The sequence below is a fragment of the Bos indicus genome, chromosome 3 (genome assembly GCF_029378745.1).
Source record: "Bos indicus isolate NIAB-ARS_2022 breed Sahiwal x Tharparkar chromosome 3, NIAB-ARS_B.indTharparkar_mat_pri_1.0, whole genome shotgun sequence".
Lineage (NCBI taxonomy): Eukaryota > Metazoa > Chordata > Mammalia > Artiodactyla > Bovidae > Bos > Bos indicus.
In genome coordinates, this window is record NC_091762.1 from 93,060,453 (window position 1) to 93,067,842 (window position 7,390).

General features: G+C 43.7%; 1 pseudogene; it reads left to right on the plus strand.

Moving 5' to 3' along the window:
- The first annotated feature begins 3,441 nt into the window (after positions 1 to 3,441).
- LOC109557082 (solute carrier family 25 member 3 pseudogene) lies at positions 3,442 to 5,231 on the plus strand (annotated as a pseudogene).
- Positions 5,232 to 7,390: the final 2,159 nt, after the last annotated feature.

The window sequence follows — 7,390 nt, forward strand, 5'->3', positions numbered from 1 at the left end:
AAGATCCAGTAAGATTAGAGAACACTAAGTTAACGAAGCAAAATTCTTACTATGGAACTTCTCTTTAATAAGGAAATCTCCAGGAAGAAGCGCTAGTGTTCCTTAACCTTTTATTCATTACTGGCCTTTCTTCCCCATGATCCTTTTTGGACTGTTTTCCTCTAATGGCCTTTTTCTATCTCCCTGACCCTCCCTGAGCTCCTCTCCTAACCTGGAAATTAAATAACAAGGAATATAATTTTGTTTGGTAGAGTTGAGTTTTGGAAGGTCACAAACCACTGTACTAAGATTTTTTGGCCTCTAAGATCCAATTTTCACCTCCTGGGGGATGATATTACCTCAATTGAGAATGAATACTCTAGTATGAAATGTCCCTCAAGCTTGTTGGACCACTGACCTTTTTCAAGTGGACCAGTATTCCCAGGAACAAATTTGGGAAGCCCTGATATCATCATCATGGGATATTTTAATGCTTCATTGTTCTCTATGATTTGAGGAGAGAGTCCTCTCTTTAATACTGAAATTCCTGGTGTTAAAAGATACATTGAGGCATGTTAAATATTTTAAAGAGTTTATGTGAGCAAAAGTGGATTCTAATCAGCATCATTTGGCAATACCAAACAGGAAGTAGTTAGAAGTGTTCCAATGACAGTAGCTAGGGGAAAGAATTTTATAGAGATTCTGAAGCAAAGCAAGGAAATTATTTGATTGGTTATAACTTAAGAATTTGCTTTATTTGAAAAGTCAAAACCAATCACAAATAGCCTAGTTGGTTGGTTTCATTATATAAGTTGCCAAGGCATTAAAGCCCTCTCAGTCTAATGTGTGCATGTGTGCTAAGTTGCTTCAAGTCGCGTCCGACTCTTTGAGGTCCTATGGACTGTAGCCCCAGGCTCCTCTGTCCATGGGATTCTCCAGGCAAGTAATCAGGAGTGGGTTGCCATTCCCTTCTCCAGGGCATCTTCCTGACCCAGGGATAGAACCCACATCTCTTATGTCTGTCTCCTGCATTGGCAGGCGGGTTCTTTACCACTAGGCCACCTGGGAAGCCCCTCAGCCTAATAGCCTTGTTTAATTAACACTGGTATAAGACTACAATAAGGAACGGAATTCAATAAGACTTCTTGATTGAGAAGTCTTGTATTTGTCTTTGCTTTCCCTAGTTTGTGGTTAGAATTTTATACCAGCCAATTTTTTAAAATTATGGTACATAACATGTAACAAAGTCTGAGCCTGGTGGGCGGCAGTCCATGGGGTGGTAAAGAGTCAGACACGACTTAGCAACTGAGCACATAACATGTAAAGTATATAATGAACATTAATTGCCAGTATGCAACTTGATGAATTTCCAGAGTTCTATACACATGCATTCAGTTTAGGATATAAGTATTGAATTCTAATCAAAGATCCTTAAAAAAAATCTTGACCTTCCATCATCTGCATTTTGTGTTTTTCAAACTTTAGTAAAGTTTAATGAAGAATTCACCCAAGGGAGCTTATTAAAACTGCATAGTCCTTCCCTCAGATTCTCGTTCAGAGGCTCTGGGGTGTGATCAGGGATTTTAAATACAGCTCTCCAGGTGATTCTGATGCAGGTCGTCTATGGATCACACCTCTGAGAAACACTGGCCTCCTTGTAGGATAAGAGTCAAAGTCCTGAACAGGTATTTAGGCTTTCCTTAATTTGACCCAATTCTATTTTTCAGACTGAACTCTTGCTGGTTTCTACCATGCCAAATTACTCACCTCTCCTCAATAGATCATGCACTCCTGTTTCCCCTAACCTGGAATTACCTTTCATTCTTTACATAACTGACTCCTACTCATCCTTCAAGACCTCTGAGAAGTCTTCTTAAATTCATCAGGCTGAATTAGTTGCCCCTCACTATTCATCCAGAACTTTATTCAAACTCCTGTGATAATACTTACCACACAATACTGATTTTTTAATCTCCTCATTTAGATGTCAGCGAGAATATTTCTTCCCTGGTGGCTCAGATGGCAAAGAATCTGTCTGCAATGCAAGAGGCCTAGTTTGATCCCTTGGTGGGAAATATTCCCTGGAGAAGGGAATGGCTACCCACTCCAGTATTCTTGCCTGGAGAATTGAATGGACAGAGGAGCCTGGCAGGCTACAATCCATGGGGGTCATAAACAGTCAGACACGACTGTGTGACTAATACTTCACACTTAAAGAATATGCCTGACTCTTTGCTAAACCCCTAACCCTGCATAGGGCCCAGCACACAGTGAGTGAATGTATGAATATATGCTACTGATTTACTAGTAGAATCATTTAGTTCTCATTTTCCAAGCCAATGAGACTACAAGCTCCCTTAAAAGGAAAGAGGATTTTTGACTAGAATTTCCTAATCTCCAAAATCATGGCAGGGATTCAGTAGTCAACGGAACAACATCGAATGAATGAAAATAATCAGCATCCCTCTCTCAATCTAGGGAGAACCTCCATCCTTCCTGCTGCTACTGCTGCTAAGTCACTTCAGTCGTGTCCGACTCTTTGCGACCTCATTAACGGCAGCCCACCAGGCTCCCCCGTCCCTGGGATTCTCCAGGCAAGAACACTGGAGTGGGTTGCCATTTCCTTCTCCAATGCATGAAAGTGAAAAGTGAAAGTGAAAGTGAAGTCGCTCAGTCGTGTCCAACTCTTAGCGACCCCATGGACTGCAGCCTACCAGGCTCCTCCATCCATGGGGTTTTCCAGGCAAGAGTACTGGAGTGGGGTGCCATTGCCTTCTCCATCCTTCCTAAGACCCCACAATAACTCTTGGAGGGAAACGAGTGGAGTGTGGGTTTGGGGGAGAGGTATCCTCCCTGTCTGCGCTGTAAGAATGTTAGGTAAGGCTGGAAGCTCAGGGACTGGTCCTCTAATGCTAGGTTCCTGGTTCTCGAACATTCTGTGGCCATGGAGATGACCATTACCATAAGCGGGCTGTTTGAGTGAGGACTCCAGAAAGGCCCTTCAGGAAGGCAACTCTTCCTGAAAGAGTGCATGGCGACTCTTCACCCTGTCACTCATCTCCTCATCTACTTACTTGCCTATTCATGTGTTTACTCATGCTTGTACTTGTTGATTTATTTTTTTAGCATCTTTGTAGAAGACTAAGCTGCTGAGCTGGACAGAAGCCACTTGGCGCATTAGGCATGGAAAGCCTTACCACGGAAGGTGAGACCTAGGAACCACTGAGGAGGAAGCTGAGGAGGGTTGAGGGGCGGGGTTCCTATCGTTACCAGAAGCCTATTCGCCCAAAAGCTTGAGGGCGGGGCCAAGGGCCGTCCTGGAGGTGAGGGGCGGGGCGATGCTCCTACTTAAAATTTCAGGAGCCAGTTGAGATCCAAAGGCAGTCAAACCGGTAGGGGGTGTGCAGGCATGTAGAGAGCGGTCGAAGTCCTTTGGGCTCTGGCGCGACCTGTCCCTCGCTCAGACCAGACCGTTGGGTTAGCAAGCTCACGTTGGTGGGTCGGGGAGGGGGGAGTTCAGACGCATGCGCAGTGCTCTGGGGCCCCTGAGCGAGGAAAGAGCTCAGGCTGAGGAAAGCGTGTGCCTAGACCCAGCGCGGCCATGTGTGATGCTGGCGGTTACCAAGCCCTGCGGGGGAGAAGCGCGGGCCAACTCAATGGCAGGCCCTGGGCAGCAGCCTTGGAGGAGTCCAGCTACGAGTACGGCTCCACGAAGTACCTACTGCTGTGTGGCCTGGGCGGGATGCTGAGCTGCGGACTGACGCACACGGCCATCGTGCCTCTGGACCTGGTCAAGTGTCGCATGCAGGTGGACCCCAGCAAGTACAAGGGCATCCTGAGCGGCTTTGGCGTGACACTGCGGGACGACGGGCTGCGTGGCCTGGCCCGAGGCTGGGCCCCGACCTTTCTAGGCTACTCCATGCAGGGCCTCTTCAAGTTTGGCCTCTACGAGGTCTTCAAAATCCGGTACGCGGAGCTCCTGGGCCAGGAGAAGGCCTACGAATGGAGAACCGGGCTGTACCTGGCCGCCTCAGCCAGCGCCGAGTTCTTCGCCGACGTGGCCCTGGCCCCGATGGAAGCGGTGAAGGTTCGCATGCAGACGCAGCAGGGCTATGCCCGCACGCTCCGGGCCGCGGCCCCCAAGATGTACGGCGAGGAGGGCCTGTGGGCCTTCTACAAAGGCGTGGCGCCGCTCTGGATGCGCCAGATCCCCTATACCATGATGAAGTTCGCCTGCTTCGAGCGCACGGTCGAGGCGCTTTACAAGTACGTGGTGCCCAAGCCGCAGAGCCATTGCACCAAGAGTGAGCAGCTGGCCGTGACCTTTGTGGCCGGCTACATCGCTGGCGTCTTCTGCGCCGTGGTGTCCCACCCTGCGGATTCCGTCGTGTCCGTTTTGAACAAGGAGAAAGGCAGCACGGCCTTTGACGTTCTCCAGAGACTGGGGTTCAAGGGCGTGTGGAAAGGCCTGTTCGCCCGGATCATCATGATTGGCACCCTGACTGCCCTGCAGTGGTTCATCTACGACTCGGTCAAGGTCTATTTCAAGTTGCCTCGCCCTCCAGTCCCTCAAGCGCCCAAATCCCGAAAGTAGGCGTGGATTGGAAGACTCCTGTAGCCACCGTTAGCCAGTATTTCGATTCCGTGGGGGATTATGTTCAAATAATACTAGTGCTAGGATGTTAACGTTTGTGGGGAGGTGACAACGTGCAGACCTAGTTTTCTTTAAGTGATCCATTCCTGCTTTTTAGCAATCCAAGAGAATTGCAACCGTTTCATTTGAGGGTTTGGACCATTGTCTTTGGGGAGTCGGCATGGTTGCTTTAACTCAATAGCTTTTCAGCAATTATAAGGGGAAAAAATTCTTGACAGGAAGTAATGTTAGGTGATTTAGTGCCTCTAGGTTGTATCTCCTTTGATTCACCATTCAGTGGAGATTATCCAGGCATCACTAAAAAAGAGCCTACTGATGAGGTTTCAAGGTCAGCCCAACTATATGGGACAGAGAACAAAGTAAAATTCTGCTACATGGTGCTCATCTCAATAGAAATCGTGCACCTATTGAATAGATGAAGGATTCGTTCCATATTTCTTGTTCATGTCCATTGCAGATAAAAATTATTAAAGTTAAATTGTGACTTACATTTCCCGATAGCTTAGAATGCATTCACTCTTTTCAAAGAGCATGACATAAGATCTTCGTTTTCTCATTTGGCTTTGTCCTATTCTCTTCCTGATGTTGCTGATTAGAACATAGCTCGCTCCAGGAAGTGCTACAATTGGATCAATGTGGAAAACCAAGATGAGATGAAGGGCGGGCTCTGGGAATAAATATGTAAAGAAAAGTCTCTGTTCTCTAAAGATTTCTTTTGTATGATTCAGCTTTCAACAGCCTTACATCCAAAGAAGGTCATACCACCCTGACATTTAAACACATACACACATGAAACCCTACAAATTCCAACAATTTTTGGTTGAATATTAATGGTTTTGGTGACTTTGAAAGGAAAATCTCATTTTTAATGTAACAAATGTCATTCATTTAACTTGGTATGTCATTCATTTACCTTGGTAGATATTTCATTGATCTTTGAAATGGTTGAGGTTCATAAAATGTATTAAAGTTATAAAGCACATTTTCAGTTTTCTGTAGCCTTCACATCTCTGATTGAGGAAACTATAAAATAAGTGAAATTCTGTGAATTAGAGATGTTTATAGAATGTGAATAAGAAACTCCAATATAATATTTGATATGATTAACCAAATGTTGCACAATTGCCCTAACACCTTGTATTAAAAAACACAAACTTAGGATATGTTAATGTTTTAACTATGTAATAGTTAACTGCTTAGTGGTTAACTGATGTTAAAAAGTGCCTAAATACATTTGAACTGTCTTGATTGGATAATAAAGAACTGGAAGAAAAAAATCAGAATTTGTGAATGAGATGCAATGAAATCTATATTTAAAAAATCAGAGCTTGTGAATGAGATGCAATGAAATGTAGTGTTTCTATTTTGTTAGGGAGGATGCAGAGGAAGGATCATAATGTATTTTTAAGACTCTTTGACTTCCTGGGAAGTTAGTTTCTGGGTTTGTGGAAAAGAAAAGTTCTCAAGGAAGGGAAATAATAAATTTTGAGGAACTAAATTGTGCAGGTTCATTTCTGCAAAATTTTAAAACAAATATATTTTTGGTTTGGGCTTCTCAGGTTGCTCAGTGGTAAAGAATCAGCCTGCTCATACTGCAGGAGATGCAGTTTCATTCCCTGGGTCAGGAACATCCCCTGGAGAAGGAAATGGCAATCCATTCCAGTATTCTTGTCTGGAAAATCCCATAGACAGAGAAGCCTGGTGGGCTACAGTCCATAGGGTCACAAAGAGTTGCACAGAAACAGCGTATTTTTGGCTAGTGTTGCAAAATGTTTGTGGGAAGTTTCTTTGGTCAAGAGTTTTTTAAGTAAATTGCTGTGACTTTCCTGGTGGTCCAGTGGCTAAGACTAAGCACTTCCAATGCAGAGGGCAGGGTTAGATCCCTGGTCAGGGAACTGGATCCCACATACCACAATGAAAGATCAAAGATCCCACATGCTACAACCAAGACCCAACGCAGCCAAATAATTTTTTTTAATTTATTAAATAAATTGCTTTCTAAGGTAATATAATTTAAGGAATTGCTACAAAATCTATGGAGTCTCAAGATAATAAGAGACCACTTGTTCTGGTCTGTGGTATTTGATGGTTGTTCTGTTGACAATACCAGATGATTTCTGTAATATACAGTGTGCATGTGTAGACAAGTATAATCTATGGAGAACTGTTGGACATGATTCTTAATGTCATGGACATGGTCAAGAGGATGGGTTTACTTAGTTTGGGTCAGCAGGTTTCATATTCAGTCCCTAGATTTCTATTTGCCTTTTTGTTGTTGTTTGTGGTAGTTTACAAACGTCTTACTAAATAGAGGCCATGGTAGCACACAATAAAGAATAAAACTCAAACTGAGAAAGATAATGTGAGTTCAGAGTCATTAGGCACTTTTTTTCCCTAGTACTATTCCTTTGGAACTATTTAAACTTCTATTCACTGTTTTACCTTGTCTGTAATTACCACTCTGTGAAATCGTGCATATCTGGTAGAAAAGCCATAGTGTATGTCTGGCATTGTTAGAAATGTTATATTCATTTTTCACATAATCTCAATCTTTGAAGTAGTCAATTTTATGCATAAACAGATTCAGAAGCTACATAACTTGCTCATACAGCTAATAATTGATACAGTTTGAATCAGAGTCCACATGTTCTTCATTGCGTTACCTCAACACCTTAACAAAACCAGTGACTCTCCTTTTCATAAATTGCTTTTATAGTACCTCAAAAATATTTTTTAAAAATCTTTTATTTGTATGTA